Below are 25,435 nucleotides of genomic sequence, written 5' to 3'. Positions count from 1 at the left end.
TGTCTGTTACATCAGCTTTGTCTACAGAGATGATGACATTCACTATTTTCACGTTCATTAAAAAACTCATTTTTTAAGCCAATAGAAATGCACATTTATACATAGTACATTATTATGATCAGAAAGCCCAAAGATATGAGCTACTGTAATTCAAACATTGGTTGAAGAAGAGACTACTAAAACTGGGGAGAAGCCTGTGAAAAGAGGAGGGCCAGAATGTTTTAACTTTTCTTCTCTAATTTACTACACTGATCAAACCAAGTAATAGTCCCCCATATCCATTGAGTTTACTGGTCCAAATGCTCTGCTGATTTGTAACTGCAGGGTCGGTTGTGAAGGGGAGAGATGGAAGCTTATACAAGGAAGCCACAGTAAAGTGCAGGCTTAAAATTACAACCAGCACTTCATTGCTATACAGCACGATCTTAGCAGGTTTTTCATATATATATATATAGTTACAAACCATGTCCCCTTCACCTCCAAAACCTTGTTGGACATGAACCTATTATAACAAATTTTTATGTGTATATTGTAAGAACTCACTCAATGTATGCATGTATAGTAAGTCACTTCATACCACAGAAAATATTTAAAATCCAAAGGGGAAAGAAGACTATAGATAAAAAAGTTTCTGTTTTAGTTCTCTGAAGCTGAGTCCTCATAAGAAACTGGTCCCAGATTCTGGAGGGTTTACTGAAGAAACTTTGATCAGCTAAAGTTTTTCATCCTTTTAGTGTTCAGAAGTTCTGGAAAGACTCTTTGCTGTTTTCAGTTTTTACGTAGTTAAATCTCCATTTCCCCACAAGGTAATAGTTGTATACAGATGTGTAAAAATAGGAGGAATCTGTATCAGGGAGAGATGTGTCACTTTGGAAGGAACAGGAAGAGGAGGAGCCAGTAGAGCCAGTGTCCTCTTAGGCCAAGAAGCTCCCCTTACATGGAAACTCCAGCCACACATCTAGAGGTACACCTCTGAGTACTCAGCCAGCTCTGAGGAAACAAACTCACCTGGTGAGAGAAAAGGATGACGATGGCTATCACGGTCACTTCCAGTCTTACCTACCATACTTTCAGGAATGTAGAGCTGCTGGACATGGAAACAGTTCAGATCATATCTTCCATAGGCTGCCCATTAAATAGACCAAAGTAATAAGGTAAATGGCACCTAGTAGAGGAGGACAGGCTGGGCAGCTCTGAGGATACATGGTGCCACAGTATCAGTAGGCAGACCTATGAAGTGTCCAAAGAGGGTGCAGTGAAAGCAGGAAACCTTCTGTATGGGCCCAGAAATGTTGGTGGGTCTAGAGGCCCCATAGGAGCCAGTGCTAGCTCATTTTTTGAAGCTGTCAAGGCAAAAGACAAAGTACGGTAGAAGACTGGGCATTATGATGTCTACAATGCCCAACAGAGAGAAGTGACAGCCAGTGAAGCATGAGAAGGCCAATTTTCCGGTGGAGACAGGCAAAGAAACTCATGCTTAACACTGGGCCCAGGTGGAGCTTGCAGGAGAGACAATGAAGAGGACTGTCAGTTGACTGTGTAGCCACTGACACCAGGACACTGCTGTTGAAGATGTATACTGAGGAAAAACTACCAGAAGACACTGTAGATTAGCAGCCTTGGGAGAAGGAGGCAGGAGACCTTGAGGCTCAGCAGATAGATGAGGGTGATCACGACAACATAGTGACCCATGGCCAGTGCATCAGTGAGGAGTCAGTGGCCACTGAGAACACACATGAGGATGAGCATAACAGACAGAAAGGATGACTGTAACTCAGTATTTACCCCCAACAGGCCATGAAATTTTATGCTGAGATGTGTAGGTCTTATTAAATACTGGCACACAAAGAGAAGAAAAGCAAATACTATTGCTGCAACAATTGCCACACATATTGTAAAATTGACTTGACCTGAGTTAAAGAAGAACATTACTGGAAGAAAGATGATGCTTTACCTGGGAGGAGGCAGTGCCTGGGCAGAGTTAATCATGGGACATGGTTATTGGTGCTGCGGCCATGGAAAGACCCAGAACTGTCATTGCTTTTTTACTTATCCTGATTCTCAAAGTTCATATTAAGAGACATGAAAAGGAAGGACATGAAAAAGACTATAAGAAGAAGGGAGGTTAGGGATGTGGACACTTGACTGGAATCTAGCTGGGAGCAGGCCATGGTGGCTCAGAGGGGAACTGGGTGATGAGCTGAGGTCACTCCAACCACACCCCACTTCATTTATCTTTTTGTTGTTTTGTGTATTGCAGAAACTGGATTATTAACATTTCCTACTGTTATAACAGGAATTGTCTCTTTTTCCTTTTAATTTTTATCAATATTTGTTTTATATGATTAGCTACTCTGATATTTGGCCCATATATATTTATAGTTTTTATATCTTCCTGGTAAAGTGATCTTTTTTATCATGTAATGTACTTTATTCTTGTAAGAGTTCTTCACTTCAATCCTATTTTTGGTGTGATATTACCATAGCTGCCTCTTGTCTATTGCTTAATTTGTATGGGAATATTTTTTCCACCCTTTCCCTTTCACCCTACTTGTGGATTTAAATCTTGTGGGTTTCCTATAGACAGCATATGGTTGGATCTTGTGGGATTGTTTGTTTTGTTAAATCCCCTCTGCTAGTGAACAGACAGCACAGAGGTGAATACCTCAGGTGGCCTGCAGACAGGTCAAGTGTTGCCATATAGCGATGTCCTCCTTACTCTGTCCACTTTGTGGGGAGGATGGAGGTCTAGGCTGCTGCTTCTCTTGTACTTCACTGTTCTGTACCAGGGCAAGGATAAATGGAGACACCATACAATTTGTTACCATTTTAAGTGATGTTTTAAAAAATTGGCATTTGATTCATTCTATAAATCATTGGCTATCTCCCAGGTATCCTATAATGTTATTCCAGTCAGTTTCTTCTTGTTTATTAAACATTTCTGTGTATGAGATGAGGACTTGGGTCTTCCTACTTTCAAATCTTTCTGACATTTCTCTTATGACTTTATGACATCAGTTATCAAGTCTTAGGTAGACATTGTTCTTTTATGACACCCCTACATTAATTTTGTCTATTTAGGAATTGCATATAAATGGGGGGATGTTCTATTATACAGTACTCTTTTATATCTGACTTTTTCTGTCAGCATAATGTGTTTGAGAGTCACATGTTATTGTCTGCAGTTCATCCTCCTTGGATAGCTCAGTAATAAACCACTGTATAGAGACCCACATTTATTTATCCATTTACTGATGATAGGCATTCTGATTGTTTCCTTTTTGGCTATCACAAGTAAAGGCACAGTGAATTTTTAATTATATATCTTTATGAGGAAATTTATTTCTATTTTTCTTGAGAAATGCCTAAGAAAGCCAGACATGGTGATGCATGCCTATAATCCTGAGCTTAGGCTGCTGAGGCAAGAGGATCAAGTTTATAAAACCAGTCTGAACTATATCGTGAGTTCAAGGCCAACCTGGGCTACAAAGTGAGACCATCTCAAACAAGCAGAAAGGAAAGAAGGAAAGAAGGAATGAAGGAAGGAAGAAGGGAGGGAAAAAGGGAGGGGAAAAAAAAAGGGAATGTACATCTAGGAGTAGAACTATTGAGTTACTGTATCTGATAAGTGTATGTTAAGCTCTTTAGAAAGCTGCCAGAATAATTTCTAAAGTTATTATACCAATTTATTCACCTGCTTGTAATTTATGAGTGTTTTATCTGCTCCACAATTTCACTAATATTTGGGGTTGTCAGTTTTCCTAAATTTTAATTTTCATCATTTAGTGAATGTGAAATAGTGTATCATTTCAAATGTAGTGGTGTCACATGTTTAGGTATTCTTCATATTTGGTTATTCACAGGTCTTATAGACTATGGGAGATTGATGTGTTCATTCATTCATTCAACAAGTATGTATGAGCTACCATATGCTGGGGAGTCTTATAGGAGCTGGAGTTACAATGGGGATCAAAACAGACCACACATCTCTGACATCATAGAGCTATAGAACAGGGTGTACAATGGTTTGTAAACAAGATAAATATTTTAAAGCATACCATCATATTATACAGGGATGATTTCTCTGAATATCGATAGAGTGGAATCAACATGTCAACAGGAGCAGGTGTGCTTGTTCTTGCTCTGGTGTTCAGGAACTGCCTGTATTTTTTTTTTGGTTTTCTTCTGGTACCAGTAATCAAACTCATGACCTCGCTCTTAGGAGCTGCCTGTCTGTTGAGAGGAGATTTGAGCAGAAAGCTGAGGACAGTGTAAAAGTGAGCTGTACAAGTATCTGGTGAGATTATCCATCAGTAGGGGACAGCAGAGGCTGAATGTGTGCTCAGCATGTTCTAGGAGCAGGAAGGAGGGCCTGGAGCAGAGCAAGTAGGAGAACAAATGTAAGGCATGACAGGCAAGCCTGGGCAGAGTCTTCTGCTACCTGGTCTGACAGGTGTGGTGCTTGGACATTGGCATTTCCATCCTCACAACAAGAAAAATTCTCAACAAACTGAAAATCAATGACTCTTTTTAAATATGCCAGAAAATTGAGGTCACAGGACAAGCCACACTCGAGGAGGCTGGAGACAGAGAGCTACAGAAAGTCCTGGTTTATTATGAGAAGACACCTAGAAACTGTCCCTGGAACAAGATTCTTCTAGGACACTTCAAAGGGAAGGAAAAGGAGGCAGGTGGTATAAGGGTCAGGAATGGGAGGATAGATGTAAGCAAATATATGCATGGAATCACCCCAAAATGTGAAACTAGGGGAGAAGGTGAAAAAAGGGGATGATTGTGCAGAAAATAATCAAATTGTGTTTTCCACAGGCACAGATATGCCAGAATGAAACACATTAATCTCTATGATAAATCAAAAAGTGAAAAAGGCAATTAACATATGGATTAACTCGAGACACACAAACTCCAGAGGCTGAGTTTAGGGGCCCCCTGCACATTTGTGAATTTTATCTCCAGAAACTTCACCAGGATCCAGGTTGAACATGAGATAATTAGCAAGAGCAGGGCAATTGTTTTAAAATATACCCAAAGGATTCAGTTTTTTTTTCTTCTTAGTACATGTTTGCAGTACATCCTGATTACATTTATTGTGGGGAGTCTGTTCATGTACACAAAACATCTTAATTCTTTTTTGTCCCCTTCCCCTCCCATCCCTTCTTGCTCCTTCCAACTTTTGTTCACTTTCCCACTTGAGAAAGCTCTATTACACTTCTCTTTCTTTTCAAAATGCCTTTTCCCTTCTTCCTTCTCTCTCTCCATTTCTAGCTCCCCTTCCCATTTGAAAAACATCTTCCTAATTCCTATTATCTATCCTTTATTTTGCTCTTTATTTATATTTTGGGTGTCTCATACAGGAGATACCATGTATTATTTCAGCTTGTGTATCTGATTCATTTCACTGAATATTATGGTTTCAAGGTGTGTGCATTTACCTACAAATACCTCAAATTTATCCTTCTCTATAGCAGCATAGTATTCTATTGTGTATAAATACATTTTCTTTATACACTCATCTGTTGATGGGCATATAGTTTGCTTCCAAGATATCTCACCATGTACTAAACTAGAATCAAAATGGATCTATGATCTAAATATTAAAACCGAAATGCTCAGTTTGCTAGAAGATAAATCCATAAAACTCCATTTTCTTTAATAAAAATGTTACCCTCAGTGGAAAGTATTTCATTGGAAAGTGTTTTGTTTTACCCTGCTGGGGGATACAAAACCTCAGCTCCACCACCCTCAGGCAGGAAACCCAGTTTGGAGAGACAGAGCAAAACTCGGATGTGCAAGAGATACTGGTATTGTCAGACTGAGGATTTAAAACTATGATTAATATGCTAAGGACCTTCATGGGAAAAGTGGATCACATCCAAAAACACAAGAATAATGTAAGCAAAGGGTTGGAAATTTTAAGAAATCATTACAATGAAAAGCTAGAAATTGAAAAAAGAATTATAGATATGAAGAGTGTCTTTTCTAGACATATTTCAACTGGGCATAGCTGAGAAAAGAATGAATAATCTTGAAGATCTACTGACTGAAACTCTCCAAAGTAAAAAGTATAGAGAGGAAACAGGGAAAAAACAACAGGAAATCCAGGAGCTGTGGGGCAATTTCAAAAGGTATAACATATGTATAAGGTGAATACCAGAAGTAGAAGACAGAAAGGAAAAGAATATTTTTAACAGCAGTGACTGAGAGAATCCCAAGATTAATGTCAGATGCCAAATCATAAGGTCAGGAAACTCAGAAAGCACTGAGAAGAATACATGAAAAAAAAAATCTATACTTAGATATATTATATTCAATCCAAAAAGTTCAATTGGAAAGGGGAAGAAAAGCTTTGGAAAGAAGCCAGAGAGTGAAATCACCTCCCCTATGGAGGGTCCAGGGATAAGATTTACATTGGACTTCTCTTCAGAAACTATGCAAGCAAGGTGAAAGTGAGGTGAAATATTTAAAGCCTCACAAAAAAGAATCACCAACCTAGATAGAGACTTTCTTAGCCAAGCAGAGATTGAAGGGATTTGTCCTCAACAGATCTGCCTTGCATGAAATACTGAAAGTTCTCCAGAGAGCAGGGTTATGCATCAGATAACAGGCAGCTTTCACTAACTCAACCCAGTTCTGACCTTACTACTTCCTGCTCTGTCCCCCACCATTTACAAGTATAGCTGACTATACCTGAAATCAGATTGCTTGTTTATTGTTAGCTTCTCTATCTCAAATATACAAAGACATACAGAGCCACACTCATACGTGTGCCCACATATACACAATTTTTAAAAAATGGATGTTAGATGTTAGTTTCTTAAGGAATAAGAAAAGGATTTCAATTCAGTTGTCTCAAGTACCTCCTGTGATGCTGTACAGGATGTGTTGGCAGTGTGTCCCTCTGTCCCTATCTTTGTGGCTGTGTAAGTATGCACAGTTGGCACACATACTTATGAGACCACAAGAAAAATGGAAATAGTAACCAGCCTAAGTTATGTTGTTTTTGTAGTGACTTGGAATTTTCTTCTCTTTCTGAAAATTATTTCCCAACCTCTGTCTACATGTGCTAAGTCTACTCACCTTTCAGGTCTCTCTTAAATGTTAATTCTCTGTTAATCTTTCTGGATTTTCCTTGGTCACCTCAAGAGTTTCTGAGCTTTTTCCCAGGTCTGTTTGGGCACCATAATGACTCAGAAGATTTTGTACAGGACAGATTCCTATACTCTTGCCACATGTACAGAATCTGGAACCCTTCCATAACACACTCATAAATATGATTCTCACACCTCAAAAGTCTTCTGTGAAAGTACTGTATTTGAGGGCAGTGTTTCATGTTCACCAGTGCATCAGGGGGTGCCTGGTGTTTTGTCATACTCCAGCATGTCTCTGCCTTTTTTCTAGAAAAATGTCTCAAGTTCTCCTACAGGATCCACTCATTCATCCCCCATTTGCAAGACCATGTCACAGGGTTGGGGTGGGGAAATACCTCATTCACCTCTGAGGATCTAGCTCGGAATATCACATATACTCTTTTGCTTTTATTATTAAAATTTACCAGACTTCACTCAAACTGCTTAAGTAAAGAAGTAGGTTATGCTGTATAGATCATGGATCTCAGGAGAGGAGAACTTGGCTTCTGAAAGGAAAGGAACCTGGGAGTAGATGTTCTTAAGAATGTAGAAGCCAATCTGTCATATGCCTGTATCCCTGTGGTCCAAGTGTCCCCTGTTTTCTCCTGTTTTCCTGTACATGTTTTCTTGTCCTTTGAGTTTCTGCATCCACACACAGGAGATGGTCATCCTGTGTCATCTGAGCTTTAGGGTGTATTCCTCTGTTTTGTTTGCAAATGTCCAGAAGATAAAACCTGACTCCACAGCTTGAGTGGGATATCTACTCTGGATCTAGTAAAGCCATGGTTAAGGGAAAACCACTGCATAGCAGATAGGACATGTTTAGCTCCAAGTAGTAAAGCGCAACATTAATGAAAGTGTGGGTAATCGTAATATTTATAGTCTATAGTGCTAGAGAGAGGCAGTTCCATGGTTGGTTTCTATCACCTAAACTGTTGAGATCATCCCCTTTTATGGCTACAGGATGGCTGCAGCAGTGATGGGCATCACATTTTCGTACAACACAGTCCTAGTAGTCATTAAGAGCTTGCAAGTATCTGCTTTTTTTTTTTTTTTTTTTTTTTGGTTTTTCTCCGGTACCGGGAACCGAACTCACGACCTTGCGCTTGACAGGCAGGCGCTTTTTGCTGCTGAGCTAAATCCCCAGCCCCTGTATCTGCTTTTAAAATAATCTCTAAAAGGTCTTCTTAGGAGTTCTCCCTGTGGTGTCATTGGCCAGGGTCCCCTTATGTATCTTTTTGGGAAAGTCAGCCTGGCAGGAGGGATTCTGGAATTCTGAGGTCCTATAATGGAAGATGGGCTCTGGCAGCAGGTGATGGTGGTTGACTGCTGTTCCATGTGTAGACTGACCCTTGACCACCTAAGTGAGTCTCTTTTGTTCAACATGCCTTCTGGGCTGCTGGAAGGGAAGGTGGTCAGTATTCCCAGAGGCTGCACCTAGCAGGTCCTTCAGTGGTGATTCCTATAGGATCTAATACTGGTGGGCCAGAGGGACAAGCCGAAGAGTACCTGTTGAATATGTTCTCTGTGGTCATCTAACCCTGCTGAAGAGGAAAACTGTGAGATTGCCTTGTTCCATATGATCACTTAAAAATCACATAGATTTTAAAAAGAAAAAAACTGCCCAAGGTAGCAAGAAGAGGAGAAACAGAAAGGTTACATGTGGTTGAAAGGATGCTTTGAACAGCCTCCTGCAGAGCAGTCACTGTGGAAGTAGGGGAAGCAAAGTGTGAGGAGAAGCTCACCACGGCTGAAGGAGATGCACAGGGAGCATAATGCAGCTTGGGAAGCAGCTTGGGTGCAGACTGGAGGGAGTCACACTTCCTAAATCAAGCTGGGTGCGGCAGGGACTGGCTGCAGGACAGGAGTGAAAGGTGCTGGGAGGAGATAGCCGAGATTGATGAGCCAGGCTGCTCCGGCCCAGATTCCACAGCACCGAGCCAAGAAGATGCCCCTCGCTTTCGAGGTCACTTATTTATTTATTTTGTAACGCAACCTAACAAATTCTAAAACCAGATAAATCCAATTACCCGTGTTTTGCCTTCAGGGAGTGTGAAAGATTAATGGTGGCATTTTGGCAGTAGCATAAAAAGAAATAGGTGGTAATAACAAGGAGGGCTATAAAAAGCCCGGAGAGCTGGCTGTAGCTCTTGCCGTGGGCAGCAGCTACTGTCTGTACTCAGCCACCTCTGCTCCCTCCACTTTTGGAGCCGGACGACTGGGCTGGGGCAGACTGTCCTCCTCCTTCTCCAGTGTCCGGACTGTGCAGGAAGGGCTCAGTGTGGTTCCTCAGGCCGCACTCTTCTTCCCACTCCCTTCTGCCATCTCCCACAGATACTAAGCATTTTTAGTTCCATTTTTTAGAAAAGGGAGCCAGGCATCTCTCCAGGAGTTAGTCCTGATGATCTTGGAGAAACTCAAGTGATTTGGGAGGGGTCATTTTCTTCTGATGACAGAGAAGAAAGAGAAGCAGGGAACAACCCTGGACTCTCTTCTCCTGGTGATGTCCACAGGCTGTGTACTTTCCTTTGCTACCAATAGGGTACCCACTTTGGGGACATCGCTTCAATACGCAAGTGCTTCCAGTGCAGCTTATGGCAGACTGCTGAAAGCCTAGGTACACTGGCTGATTTGATACAGTGAACACTGCAGGAGTAGAGGGAGGTCTGTTGTATTTGCAGTTTTGTCCCGTTCAGTTTCATTATATGCGACTTCCAATATCTCCTCAGCATCGTTATTGCCCTATGAAATGTTTCTTCTAAGATGTCTTGTTTGATATTCACACATTCTGCTTTTTAAAAACATTATTATTTTTATGGAGATATAATTCACATACCATAAAACTCACCCTGCAAATTCAATGGGCTTTAGTATATTCATAAGGCCATGGAAACATTGCCACTCAGCATCCCAGGGTGTTTGCACTCCTTCCCTGTATCCCCATATCCACCAGCAGGCATCCTTCAGCCCCTTTCACTAGCCTTTAGCAGGCACTCAATGTGCTTTAGGAATGTGCTGTTCTGGACATTTCATACGTACGGACTCATACAATATATATGCTCTACTGTTAACTTCTCTTTTATTTATTCATTCTTTTACTTACACATGCTTTTTCTTCTTCATTCCACAAACCTTTTTGCAGCTCTTGTCATGGTTCAAACATTTTGTTAGGCACTGTGAATAGATAACAGGGCTCGTTTCTGTTGTTAAAAAGCTCATATTTTGAGGCAGGGGAATGCGAATGCAAGCATTTTGATACATCATGTAATGGCTCAGCTTCTCTGGAAAGGTGCAGGCATAGGGCCAGGCTGTTCCTGACTCTGCTGCTCTGTCCAGGCAGTGTCTCCAAGCCAAGGAACATTTCTTGCACTGCAGACTCAGAGCCCTGCAACCTGTCACCCTGGGGCCAACACAGCTTTTCGTCATTCTGGCCCAGCTTTGACTTTGGTTCTAATTTCCGAGGGCAGGCTTTACTAAGTGCTCTACTTCTGAACATTCAGCAGGCATCACGCTGTATCAGGATAATCCAGAGTGGTGCTAAAATTGATTTCTGGGCTTCAACCCAGGGTTTCTGACCTAGTGGGTCTGGGGAAAGGTTTGAGAATTTGCATTTCCAATCCATTTCCTGGGAATGAGGGAGCCGCATGTTCAAGGATCTGTTTCAATATCACTGCCTTAGCATGGGTCGTTTCCTCCCTGATTTTTGTCCTGCTAGCCTGCCTAGTATATCTCAGTCTCTTAAAGTTAAGGCATTTATTTTTTTTCTTCCTAGTTTTTTGCCAGAGATGCAAGCCTGTGATTAAATTCAGTATCAGGGCTTAAGGTCCAAGTCAATTCCTTCTGCTTACACTCCCAGACACTGCCGTACTTCCGAGTTCAGTCTTCTCTGAGACCTGCCAATGTGTTGAGTCTTGGCATGTGTTGTGTGTACTAAGCTCCATGTATCATACCTCTCACTGAAGTCCAGTTAGTTCCTAGTTCTAATCTAGTCAGAAATGTCCCCCTGTAGTTAATTCGATTATACACAACAATGTCCAAAGATAATGTTTCACTGTTGTACTTTCTGTACATCAGCATCTTGCTTCATAAGATCACTACAGTGACAAGGGTGATAACATATTTTTTCCTTTCATTTCTGACATTTTATGTTTCCAAGTCTAAATTTGGAAGGAACATGCAAGATGGATACCTCTATAGCCTTTGTACTCTTAAATGTTCTCACTGGAATCTACTTATAAGATTGGTGGTGATTGGAGACCCTCAGGTTCTTAGGTGATAATAATGATTAAAAAATTCAGCTAAATATATTAGAAAAAGTAGATTGCTGCAGATATTGTAAAGTGGGGTTAACAGTCTTTAAAAAGTCAATCTAAGACTCCTTGATTTGACATTCTTATTTTTACTTTTAAAAATTAATATTTTCCAGACAATAAAGTGTATGCTTTACAGAATTCTGATTTCAAAAAGTTCAAGAAGAGAACAACAAATAAATGATGCTAGGCATCAATACAGGTACCACAGGGCTTGTGGGGCAGTGCCTACAGAGAAGAATGAGGAAAGCTTGTAGTGTGGTGGGAATGTTCTATATTTTGATCTGGGTGTGTTTGACAAGTGTGTATATGTGTGAAAAAATCATTGAGCTGTACTCTTGAGATCAGTGACCTTAATGTTCACTTTACTTAATGAGTTATTCCTTAATAAATACAGCACTAACATATGCAAAACATTCTAAAATATGAATGTTAAAAATAGCATTATAAGAAAGGTAAAAGCAGCTTTTATACATTTAATTAAATTAGTAAGTTAAAGATTACATTGTGCTTTTACCTTATTGTAAGATAATTTTCAGGACCGGTGACATAGAACTAACCCTAATCATAAAATAGGAAAACATTAAAACAAGAAAGAAAAAAGAGTGGGCACTCATGTAGGAATGGAATGATGCAAGGAACCTCTTGAATTTATGTTCACCACCACTTCTACCACTGTTACCACCAACACCAACACCAAAACCAATATCACCATAACACTATGACTACCATCATCAATACTACCACCATCCCACTACCACTACCATCACCATTACCATCATAACCATCACTACCATTACCACCACTGCTGCTGCCATCACCATCACCACAGCCACCACCACTATAGTGATCATAACCATCACTACTATCACCACCATCATCACCACCACCGCTGCTACCACCACCACCATCTCCATCATCATCACCACCATCATCACTGCCATTGCCATTATTATCACCACCACTACCACTGCAGAAAACCTAACCCACTGAGGAGACAGAGATTGATGAACACAGCCATTGCTTCAGTTCCTGTTAAGGAAATTAGGTCGATGCCCAGGCAAAATAATAGCTCTTTATTCAGAGTCCAGAAAAGGGTTATCAAGCTAATCTAGTCTCAGGCACCATGGCAACCTGAAAATCCACAGCTTCTAGACTTAGATTTTCTTTACAGGAAACCACCTACCTCAGAACACCACTTAGTGAGTTTTCCTTCCCTCATTCCAAGGATGAAACTGCCATCAAGCTCCATCAGTTGTAAGATCAGTGCTATCTGTGCCAGGATTCCTTTAGGGCTTGGAAGACTCCAACACTGATAAGATTTAGTAAGTCATTGGTAATAGAAAAATATGCTAACTACCCCAGAATTAACCAAGAGCATATATACCTGATACCAGCCTTTGACTTTAATTGATAGATGATTAATTAACAGAGAACAATAACTGTCTTATTAAATCAGCAATGATAAAACAGACCATAGCTGCTACTGGATGCTGTCAGTTGATGACAGTTTCTGAGGGTCAGCAGGCACGTGCAAAGTATAATGCAGCATTTCCAATACACGCCGCGGTGTTAAATCCTCGTTATGGTGTCTTAATAATCAATTGGACTTGAATGTACAATATTTGTCTAATTAACTCCACATCGACACTCAGGAGCCAGCTTTGCTGGCCACAGATGATGGATTAGTCATGGTAGCTTGGGCTTGATTACTGGGAGCTGTGCATTCTCTATGCTCTGGGGAACTCATCTCCAGGGTCTAAAATCAGCAAACCATCGTCTGGGCCCTGGTGTAAAGCTACCATCACTCTCTTACTTACTTTTCTTTCCTTGCTGAGACAAAATACCTGACGCCCAGAATTAAGGAAGGAAAGGTTTATTTAGCTCACAGTTTGTGGAGGTTTCAGTCCATACTCAGCTGGCTTCAAGGCAGGGTGGCACATGGCAGAGGACAGCAGTTCATAGTGGTGGAAGACAGAAAAAAGCAGCAAGAGTGAAAAGCGAGGAGGGGCAGCAAGCAGCCTCTTTCCCTCCCTCATATTGTATGCAAACTACCCGCACCAGAGCAGGTGTAGCACTCAAACTCATAATCCCAACATTGGATCATGAATCAATCATAAACACTAAGAGTCCACCCCCATGACTGATTTGGAGGGACATCCACACACAAACCATAACAATCACAATTTACAATAAAGTCAGAATGAAAACAGTGCTGCCATAGTTTGAGTTCAGTTTCTTCCATAGAAAGGTGTGGTCTGCGGTTTGCCTTGTTAATCACAGTGTGCCACCTGCAGCAGTGAGCTCCTCTGATGCTGTCAGGAGAGGAGGAGCAGGTCAGAGCTCACTGCAACTCTTTCCTTTCAGCCTTCACCACACAAATACCCTTTCCTGAGTCTCAGGGAGGCTCCAATGGATTCTCTGTACTTTAACCTTTGCACAGAGTGCTTTCCTTCTCTTCTGCTAATCTGCACTTTAACATTCCATCACTCTTTTGAGCTCTCCAAAATTCAAATAGACTGTATACTTGTTTTGTACAAGCTTGTATATCCTTATAGGCATTGTCTTTTACTCTGGTCTCTTTTCCAGTTTATTGTCTTCAATACTTAAGTTGTGTGTTCAAGTTTAGGAATTGAATTTTACTTTTCCTTTCTTGATAACTGCACAGAAGTTAGGTGATGTTCTTGCCTGTACAGAATGCAGGTGCATAAGCAAAGGTGAGTAGCCCTGGAACTCGGGTTTTCACATTTCCCACTGGCATGACCTAGCATGAGTTGGCTAAACATGGAAGCCTAAAGTGAAGTGGAGAAGAGGCTCAAGGCTGTGGGCACAAACCCTGATAAGAGGCTGTCTCTCTAGGTGATAATGCATTGTAAGAGTGACTTCTAATTACCTACTTATTGTGTCCTATTCCCAAGGTGTAGTACAAGGCTTATAAAGTTACATATATCATGTGTTACTGTCAATTAGAAGGTAGTAAAACTATGTCTCATACTACAATGAAAAATAAATGGCACAATTTTGGGGGTGTAGCTTAGTGGTAGACACCTGCTAACCATGCATGAAGTCCTGGTTTGATTTCCAGAACCAAAAGAAAACACAAAAACTATAAGACAAAGTGGTAGATAGATCAGAGACCTGAACATCACTATAAATATACAGCTCTGACAGTATCAGAAAGATAGAGTTTTACATGCACATGCACACAGACTTATGTAATCTTAAAAATGAGGAAACATTTTCTAATTAAGATAAAAAGTCTAAAAACTATGAAGGGAAAGATTGAAATATAGATAGATGGACCTTATTAAATGTGAAAGAGCTAAACAGAAAAAGATAATATCAACATTTAAAAGGCAAATGGTAGACTGCAAGAAATGATTAACAGTATTGATAGCATTAATACCTAGATTATATAGAGAATAGCTACAAATCATCACCAAAAAGATAAATCATGCCATAAAACATAGACAAAGGATGCAAATCAGTAATTCACTGAAATAAAATAGTGAATAAATATTTGGAAAGATGCTGAACCTCATGAGTGATCAGGGAAATTAAAATATGAAGTACAAATCACCTCTCAAAAACTAATAAAAAATAACAGTTTGTTTCAGTGAAGACTCAAGGGAAAAACAATTCTCGGACACTGTTGGTGAGAATATTAATGTGTGAATCTTAGGAAGAGGCAATTGTCTATATCTGTAAAACTTAAGAGATTTAAATGGTGAGTTAAACTGTTGTAAAGATTCTTAGGATGCACTCCCAATGATGCAGCCTACAGAGAGTGGTGCTTGGGAAACATAGAAATAATCTTTGTGGCTGCACAACCTGGACTCTTGTGAACCTCTATGTGCCACACTTTGCTACTGTTGCAAAGAATGAGGTGTCATGGGACTTATTGACATCAGAAGGGTACCCGACTCACTGGAAGGTGAAAAGTACATTGTAAAAGTCATGTATGGCATGTTTGAAATACTGATATGTGTGTATAAGTTATATATGATATCTAAAACACTAATATGCATAAAGAAGTTGCATATGACATGTTTAAAACAGTAACATGTACGCACCCATTTGCATGTGCAGTGTTTGAACATGGGTAGGTAGGGTTCATAGTTAACATGCAGGAACAGGACTGCTAGAAAGGAAAGATAAGGCAGGGTTTCTGTGTGCTAAAATTCCCTGCGATGGGAATCCCAGGGACATTGAATTGATATCATTTCTAAAATGTTTTGTAGAAAGAAAAGGAAAGGAGCAGCAGTAACAGCAAGAGAAGACCAGAGTTCATGTACAGGGCCCTGTTGTGGTCAGATCCCCGAAGATGATGTGATATTGTGCACAAAATGCAGCCCATTCTCAGCTGGCTCCTTGGAGTGCTGCTCACCCATGGAGTCCGCATCCATGTGCCTGCTCTGCTCATGCCTCGCTGGCTGCTTGGGCTTGTGCAGAAGTCAGCCAAGCCATGACCAGTGTGATGTCCTAGTCCTGCTGGGTGCTTTGCCTAGGTAAAGTCTATTGGGCCACCTCCATGTGACTGAGACCAGGTTGGGAGCTGCCTTCAGCAGTGGCAACTCACCTCTGTTAGTTCTCTGGTGCTCAGCCTGCTCCAGAATTCAAAGATCAAGCACAAAAGGATAAATGTACTGTGGTCATCATTTGTAACCATTTCATTTTATGATTGTTCTTTCACATACAGAAGCAAGACATTGGGCAGTAGTTGGTAAATCTGAACAGCTTTGTAAACATTACGCTGGAACAGGAAAACAGGAAACATGATCACAGGGGGCTAGCTATGTTGCACAGCAAGATACATAGTCACGTTATTCATTACTTTTTCTGAAGAATTGCAAAAATTAGCAGTATGTGTAATTAGACGTGCAGCCTTAGTCACATCTAGATGTTGCTGAGTTCAGAACAGCTGACAGGACATTACCTTATATATGAAAGGACACTGGGCCTGGTAGAGATACAGAGGAATCTCAGCAGTAAATCAGAATAGAGACTCACCAGCAGTTCTCTTTACTCGTGGAGTCGGACACAGGCAATTCTTTTATTCTCTTCCCTATTTGTGGCAGGGGACCAGTTCCAGCAGGTTGACAGGGGTCAGCCCTCTCCCCTCTTTGCAGCAGAGACAATTGGGAGCTTGTCTTGTGGGAGCAGTGAGATGGATTATATGGCCCCTGGCTCTTTGAGACAATCAAGTTGTCCTTCACACTCCAAGTGGATGTAATTAACTGCCCTGATAGGATGTTATGCCAATAGCAACGCAGAAAACACCGGAAAATGAGTCAAAAGGATGCCTAGTGAACTGTGGCACAGGCATTGGCAGGGGAGGGGCTTAGAAGCCTGGCTTGCTTAGGTGGCTCACCTTGTCTTGGAGAGCTTAGTGAATGGCTTTGGCCCCTGACTTTCTAAAGCTGAGGTAGATTTTATAGCTTAGAAAAAAGAAAAGGAAAGAGGGTACATGTCCTCTGTTTTCTCCTCTGAGGTGTGTGTTATTGCAAGCTGAAACACGGTCAGAAGAAGGGTTGCTCTAGAAACAGGAGCTTTGGGTTCTGGTTGCAGGATGCACTGAGGGAGCTGCGTGGCCTGGAGCGCAGCTGGGAGGCTGTCTGCCTCATGAAGGAGGAGGGGCCAGGAGCCTCAGTGCACCTTTCTGCTCTAATGGTCTCTGGGTTTACACAGTGATAATTCAGAGAAACACAGAAAGGGGGATGTGAAATGCATCCAGTCGCTTTCAATGACATCACATTAGTCATTTTGTTTCTTGACGAACCATAATCAAAAATGATATTTGTAAGCAAAGTGCACCAATGTTTACTAACGGATCATAATTTTAAGTAATTAAATACTAGTTAATTGATTTCCTGAATAATAAATTTAACTTTCCAGTAATCGTCTTCCATTAATGCGTGCGTTCTTATAAGTGTTTTTACTATAATAAGTCATTAAGATTTCCTGAGTAAGTTCTCTCCAAACCATCGATTTTAAGTTACTTTTGCTAATGCAAATGCATAAGATCTCAAAATGTTGCCATATATCAATTTCAGTCAATGCAGTTATGGCAATCTGTGATTTATTTATGTAACACAATAAACACAAAAGAGAAAATGGGAAAAATGGAGATTATGCTAATAAGTGAAATATTTGCCGATTTGCACATAACTTTCCCTACACTGTATTTTTAACCAATTCTTACTGCATCAATGTTTCACTTAAAAAATTAGTTTAAAGGTCAGTTATTATAAATATGAAAGCATACGATAGACCCTGACAAGTATTTCTATAGGGTGAAAGTTGTCTGCTAATTTGCTCACTTGTTTCCAGAAGGCCCCTGTGGAAGATCTGGCATGGATTTTTATCCTTGGGGAGCCTTGCAAGGTTTAAGCAAAGGCATGGAGTGTTAACATATCGCCCTGGCAGCAGCATATGGAAGATGGAGTGGTGTAGGCTGAGATGAGAGTCGAAAATGAAAACAATAAACAACCCCAGTTAGAATGCTATATTGATTCAAGACATGTTAAAAGCCTAAGTTTGAGAATGGTTGGTGTGTATCAACAAAAAAGTGTGTATTTTGAAAACTGTCATGGGATTGCCTTACCAAGCATGGGTGTCCACACTGCTCTGATGCAGGTTCTGATACGTAGAAGGTAAGTATTGTCAAGACCGTTCAGCCGACCTCTTTCTTCTTTCAATTTTTCTTTTCTTCATTTCTGCCAGTGTCCCCCAGATTGCTTCATATATATCAGACTTAGGAATGTTAATCACATGGGAAGTTATTGATATAAATGAAAAAGAGAGGAGAAAATGAGTAAGTGACAGGGGAAAAAAAGATAAGATAACAGAGACAGGCAGCCATTGTGGACAAGATGATGGTCAGAAATTATTGCTGTCATTGATTTTGTACAGTCCAGACATATTATGTAAAGAGCAAAAATAAGACCCTTTTGCTTGACAGTACCTGGAAAACATGAATGCATATTCATTGTCTTTGAAATGCTATTTTTCTAATCCATTTTAGTCCTTTCATTTTACTTAAAAGAATGTAGATTGCAGGTTTCTAAATGTTTAACTTGTTTTTTATGAAGTGTTTCAGGAAAACACACATTTGTAAATAATGACATTGATTATGGTCTTGATGAAGAAATTAATTATTAATCATGTTTTTTTGATCTGACAACTAAGAGGGGAGATGGAGTTCATTATACTGTGGTGACTTATGTATATCAGTCCAAATATAACAGTTTCATCTTCTAAAACTACTGCATATTGATCACCTACTGAGCTCACAGCTTACTGTGTGATATAAATATTTTTTCTTATGACTTTAACCACCAGAATTTCTAACTTTATGAAATAAAAGGTTAGAATTTTAATGTTTCATCTGAGAGCTCTGCAGTCTTAGCTGTTTATTTGTTTTCTGGTTTTTCCTTATTGGATTTTTGGAGGTCTTTCTTATACATGTAAAAAAAATCCAATGCCATTCCATGCCACTGCAAGACTGCTGAAGATTCCAGGAGTCCTAGTGATTCTCAGAGACTAATGCCCACAGTCTAATTGGTGTGTCTTAGTCAGCTCCAAATTAAAGGCTCTGTGTCCTCCATTTATTATGTCCTAAAGAGGAACAAAAGTAAAACTCATCAGATACTTCAGCTCTGTATATTCTGAATATGTGGTATTTTTCAATGTGAGGTAAGAGGGAGAGCCATTCCAACTCCTGAAATTCTCTGCTGACAGGTCTAAATATTTATGTTTTATTTAAATAGAGGTAAATTTGCTTACTTTGTCTTTTTAGACACTAAGTAGAGAAAGAGGAAGACTTTCTGAAAACTGACTTTGGGTGTTGTTGTTGAATGTGTCTGGGACTAAAGAGGCCAGGGAGGGTGAAGACAGAGGTGAGGGGTCCAACCAGCGTGCATATGGTGCCACAACTCATGACTCATTGTATGGCTGGAGAGTCACTTGATCAGCTGTCTTTGCTGCTAGGAGCTAGCCACTCGTCGCTGAGTCTGATTTTCTTTTGCATATTGTGTCAGTCCATTTACTCTTAGGAGAATGACTGAACAATCAGGGAAATTCCCCTCAAGGATGTCTTGATGGGTATGTGTAAAAGCAGAACATGTTGTGAACTATATTTTTATTGGGAGGTCATAAATTCCAGTGTCCTCTTGCCATGTCTCTTTCTGTACTGGAGGTGATTATGCTGAGGTCGTTCTGTTTCACAGAGCTGGTGAGTCATATAGTTGGTTATTTGGCAATCAGAGAAACTGAGGTATATATTTGTTGCTGTAGTGGCTGACTCCCAGGTTTTGAGGTAGTCATGTTTCCTTGTAATTCTTCACCAATGTTGACCCTGTCCATTGTTCAAGAGAGTGAGGGAAAAATGGTTATGGTTTGCATGTAGAGGATGGGGTTCCTGCTGCAGCTGTAATACATAGATGTGGATGTTGCATAGTTGCTTAACATTCTCGGTTTCAATCTCACTTTTAAAATGAGGAGTTTTGCGCTAAATGATCTCCTTCATTCTTTCTACCTTTATGTTCCAGCAACCCAGGTTTCCCCCAATTTCATTTCAATCTTTTCTGCTGATACTGTTATCTAGTCATTGTCATGAAGCTACAGTAATCCTGAGGGTTTGTTTGAAGATCCTGGATGATAGAGTATATGAGGAAACAGCAGTGGAGAACAAACACAAAGACAGATTCTGCATTATGAAGCTCTATCACTGTGAAAATAAGTTTTGTGTTCTCCGTGTGTATATATGTAGATGTAAACTATTATAAAACAAAACTGAATTCCTACCTCCCAGAAATACTTGTGAGAAGAAGCCACATGATGAGATCATTTTTTACCTAAGGGGAGACTCCCTTGCAGGTGTGCTAGAGGAGAATGATGGAAGATTTTGATAAAAAAGAAAGTGACATCATCCCCCACCACACTAGGGGTGTAGTTCAGGGTTACACATGAGGGGCTGGCACCCTCCCAATGCAGAGATTTTGGAATTCCCAAGTTTTAGTCCATAATATGCATGCATTAACTCTGCCTCTGGCACTATAAGATTCTGAGACTCTCGGCCGGCCGTGTAATTAACTTCATATCTGAAAAGTCACCGCTTTGCAGAGCTGCGGGTCCCTGCCACTGCTTCCGGCTGCTTAGCCATCAGGCCTTCCACATGGGACAAGACGGCCAGGGAATCTGTGCCCAGACCCCTGGCGCCCTGCCCTGCTGCAGTCTCCATGCCCACCTGCAGACTCTATTCAAGAACGCAGCTGAGGTGTACCTTTGTCCTGCGGTGGCTTTAATTGCAGTGAAAAGAGCTTATTGAACGCAGGGCTCAGAGGAGGAGGGCCTTTGGTACCAGGATTGCATAGGCATGGATGCTTTCTATTTTCAGTGCCTACTCTCCCGATGGAAATCTCTTTTTCCCTTGCTTACTCCCTGTCTGCTGAATAAAAATTCTCCACACAGTGATGGTTAAAAACATCAATTAACTCTAAAACAATTATTATTTTTTGAAATGCCATTTTATAAATGTAATAACACGACACAATAATCCAGGGTTATTTAACAGAGCATTTACCCTGAAAACAGTCATTATTCTTTAAATGCAGTAGACTCTAGAAGCCTCTTAACATTAAATGGCAAGTGAGGCAGAAGCAATATTGTCAGAAATGCCACATCCACTGCATACATTAACAAGAGGAGGCTGGCTATTGCCCTGCCCATTGGCTGCCATTTTCTTGGCATTTCTTGGGCCCCAAAGCTTTTCTGTGTGGAGTGACACTGTCAGACACTGACGTGACAGGCTGACAGCGGGAAGAAATGCCCTGCAAAGCACTTCTTCTCGTGTCGTCACCCTCTCATTCATTCTTCCGGAAGGGACTGGACTCTGACTATGATCAGTTGGGAGGTGCTTCTCACAGACTGTTTAGCACATCTCAGAGAGGAAATGGAGCCCTGTGACCTCCTTGCCATTGACTTCCTGTTGGCTCGTAGGCAAGCCGCCATCTTCCAGCAGCTTTGCACACAGGATGCTGGAGCACTTTTGACCTGATGCTTTTTTAAAAATAAGAAGTCCCTATTGTACTTTGACTGTTACTACATCTAAAATGTCTCCTCTATTTTTGAACGTGAAGAGCACATAAAAATGTTTTGACCCACATCTATTAGATTCAACAGTTGAAGGCTGTGGTTCTGCCTGGCGTGGTCAACATCTCATTAGACTAGCTCTTTTATTTAAGTGTAGATCAATGCAGGGTAGAAAATCTTGGCACAGGGTCCCACACAGGGGCCTGCTATGGGAACCACTGTTCCTGTGGTGAGATTGCCAGAGCTGAAGCTGCATTTTACCTGCAGCTCTGTGGTGTGCAGCCAGCAGATTGGTGCCCGGCTGCATGTTTCTCTTTCTGAAGCATCCTTGTCTTTTGGAAGAAGAGTGTTTGAGCAGTGACACCAGAATTATGCACTCGTGGGTTGACAGGGCTTGGAACTCATGACTCCTGCAGCAGGAGCTCCTTCAGTGTGGGGTCTTTAAGGTGGGTCTCTGCTGAGCTTTGGGGATGAAGCTTCTGTGTTTAGAAAATACTTTGTTTCCATTGTGATTCTCCAAATGCAATGTGTAGAGAACCCAAGGAGATTCTAGGCTAAGAGATTCTTCTTACTTTACTTATTCATATGAATGTACAAAGTCAAAAGCAATTTTCTTGTACCTGTAAGTCACTTTTTAAATTTGTTCTTTCACACCAAGCAACAATTTGTGTCTATGTTTACAGTGAACAAAGTAACAGGCTGGTGAGAGCTGGTGGGACTGTAGTCCTTCAGGGGCTGTTATCTGAATCTCATGGACTTCCAAGGCCACTTAACCAGCGTAGCACAAGTGAGCTTTTACTGAAGACTATAAAAGGCTACAGGGAAGACAGGAAGAGGGCTTAAAAGCGTAGACTTCAAGAACAAGGACGAAGCTTAGACTTTATACACATCAAGGATTTTTAAATTAATATTTATACAGGGACACAGAAATTGAGTGACTTGTCCAAAGTTAAACAGCTAATTAGTGGCAGGGGGAACCCCAATGAGTGGTTTCTGGCTTCCCATCCTTGAGAGTGTTTGTCAGAGAGAGAGAGAGAGAGAGAGAGAAAGAGAGAGAGATCTTATTTTTTTTGATGGGATGCGGTTAATGTCTTTCACTTTCATTTCCGTGTAATATCATTTGTCAATCTTTTGTCAGTCTTCTGGTCCCTAGGCAGGCCCCATTTGAGAGACAAAAATTTATCCTTTTCCCCAAACTCCTCTTGCTTTTACTCCCATGGTTGTTTTGTCTCCTTGGGATTCACACCACGATTGTGGTGGTAACCTTTGTCTTTGTTTTGGAATTAGTTGTTCCTTGTACTAAATCCCTGACTACCAATGATTTCCTAGAGCAGAACTCCAGAACAGCTTCAGAGAGCACAGTATATTTTGGAACTCATTTATTTCTTTTTTCCCATTGGCTCCTTCCTCCTCTCTCAGCTGTCTACTGTGACTCAACAGGCATGTCAGATATGAGACAGAGAAGGCGCACAACACGAGCTCCTGTGTGCCTGGGCATGGCAGTTTAATGAGCAGGGGGTCATGTGATCAACCACTTGGCTGTGCATGCCAGTGCTGTAACTGAGCATATGCAGAGGAAAGTTGGAGCGCGGATGAACTAGTTGGGGGTTCTTTTACCAGCTCCAAATGTGGAAGTCATTTGTGTGTGTGGGGGGTGAGGGTAGGGGGATATGTTGATGGAATCACATTTACAGGAAGTTGAATTTCACGAAACAGGCAAATAATAAGAGAAAAAAATATTCTACAACAAGGTAATGACATATGAAAATGCACAAGGGAATAAAAACCTATGGAAAATCAGAGAACAAGAGATAGCTTTTGGTGGTTAAAGCATTAGGCAGTTAGACTGAAAAGTAAGTAAGGGTCATGTTGCAAAAGGAGCTGTGTGTCCTTGTTTGGAACCGCTAAGACAATAGATAACAGTTTTTGAAACAAAAAATGGATGTCAATTCATAAGACATGTAGGAGGGGTGAGAATTATGAGCAGGGAACCCTGGTGAGTAGGAGGCTATGGCAGTATTCTGGGCAAACTTTAATGATTAGGACAGGACGTGATTGTCCATTCCATGAAGCAGACCAATTTGACTTGTCATGTACAAAACTGTGGTGTTGCTGCTGTTGCCTATATAATGTGAGGACCTCTTGCCATCCTGCATTCTACATTTTATCTCAGTCCCTCTGCTCCGTACTGTATCACACCCAACACCTCTCACTGTGGCGCCTACAGACACTTGGGCTTCCAGCAAAGGGTCAGTAGGAAGGGTGTGGAAGAAGACCATATTTGCCAACCAGAAGCAAAGTTATAAAACAGGCAATATGCCTCATTCTGGAAATATATAGCTCCATTTTTAGCCTTTCCTTAAGTTTCTCCAGCCCTTAACAAGGGTTCTGCCCTCCTTTCCTTTCCCATAAGCTCACTGACCTTTTCAGTGGCATTAGGAAGACAGTATCTGTTCCTTAAGGGTGTGCATTAACTAGCCACTTCCTGTGAGAAATTCTGAATGGCAAATGAGTTTAATGGACTAATACTCCTGTCCCCTGGTAATGTGCTGCCCACCAAACTAAGAATCACCACCACCAAAAGTTGTGATTCTGCCAGCACAGGGACCCCCCAGAAAGCCATACACCAAGGCTGGCAATTGTTGGAAGTCTTGTAGGGGCTGCATTTGGGGAAACAAGCATCCCTTAGGGTGATTGTTCACAGAGCCCTGAAGATAAAGCAAAATAGCTTTATTTAAAGATTTATTTAAGATGTTTTAAAAATTGAGTAGAACATACATTTTTAATACTGATTGATATTATTGTAAAGCATTCTAATGAGAATCTGCCCCACAGGCCCTTGCCAGCTACACAGACAGAATATTTCTTTGCATTCCTGCAATGAGTCAACTTTGAGCCAGGGTGTAACACAGTGATGAAAGGTGCTCCCATTCTGGTAGGGGCAGAAGGAAAGAGAATGTAGAAAGACAGCAGAGAATAGCGTGAAGAGAACTGTGGTGGTGGAGAAAAGTCACGTTTTAGGCTGCATTTCAAAGAACTCTTCCAAAATAAGAGGTTTCATGCTCACATTCTGAAATTTAGAAAATGTGTGCATCTGAGAAGTTACAGGTTATGAATACAAGACATATGCCCTTGATTAAATTACAATACTCATTTATTAACCTTGTCTGAACATACCAGGCAGTGACTTCTGCTTTTACATATGCTAACTACTTCATTTAATTCTCAAACAATGTTGTTATGATTCCCATTATATAGATGCAAAATACAAGACTTAAAACATTTGATGATTTATCTAAGCTTAGCTTGCAAAAATGTGCTGTACCTGGGATTTATAGAAAGGAAGTTTGACTTAAGGGCCCACTTTTTTTTTACATGATGAGATTATCTTGTCCCTGTTGAAGTTTAAGTGAATGCTTTCTAATTTTTTGACCATGAAAGTAAGTATGTCACCAGCATTCATCTTTGAGAATTATTTATGTGACATGGTGATTGGGATGGTTAAGCTTAATTGCCAACTTTGTTGGCTTGGGACCCCCACCAGGGGATTAGTGAAGCACACTGCTGGGTGTGTGTGGGTGGGCCATAGAGGCATGGCCTTATAGGCTATATCTGGTACCTGGATATTTCCTTGCTGGCACTGTTTCTCTGCTCTGCTTCCTGGGCAATGTGAACGAAGCAGATTTGCTGCACTATGTTCCTCTGCCATGATGTTTCTGCTTTGGAGCCAACTGACCATGGACCATACCTTCTGAAACCATGAGCCAAATTAAACCTTTCCTCCTTTATATTGTGGGGGTCTGAAATTTGGTCCCAGCACCAGGAAAGCTGATGAGTATAGTAGTTAAATTTGTTCTCTGAAGCCAGAACTTCTTTCCAACACCAGTT

The 25,435-nt window shown here is 40.9% G+C and overlaps 1 protein-coding gene and 1 pseudogene across 3 annotated transcripts in view; one reads left to right on the top strand and one right to left on the bottom strand.

The window, feature by feature from the left end:
* Positions 1-25,435, top strand: part of Opcml (opioid binding protein/cell adhesion molecule-like) — a 1,129,591-nt gene that overhangs the window by 623,773 nt on the left and 480,383 nt on the right. The gene's annotated exons all lie outside the window — the stretch shown is intronic.
* LOC102009484 lies at positions 1,133-12,315 on the bottom strand (annotated as a pseudogene).

Source organism: Chinchilla lanigera, unplaced genomic scaffold (assembly GCF_000276665.1).
Source record: "Chinchilla lanigera isolate Chin_1 unplaced genomic scaffold, ChiLan1.0 scaffold00011, whole genome shotgun sequence".
Lineage (NCBI taxonomy): Eukaryota > Metazoa > Chordata > Mammalia > Rodentia > Chinchillidae > Chinchilla > Chinchilla lanigera.
This window is presented reverse-complemented; position numbering and strand designations above follow the sequence as displayed.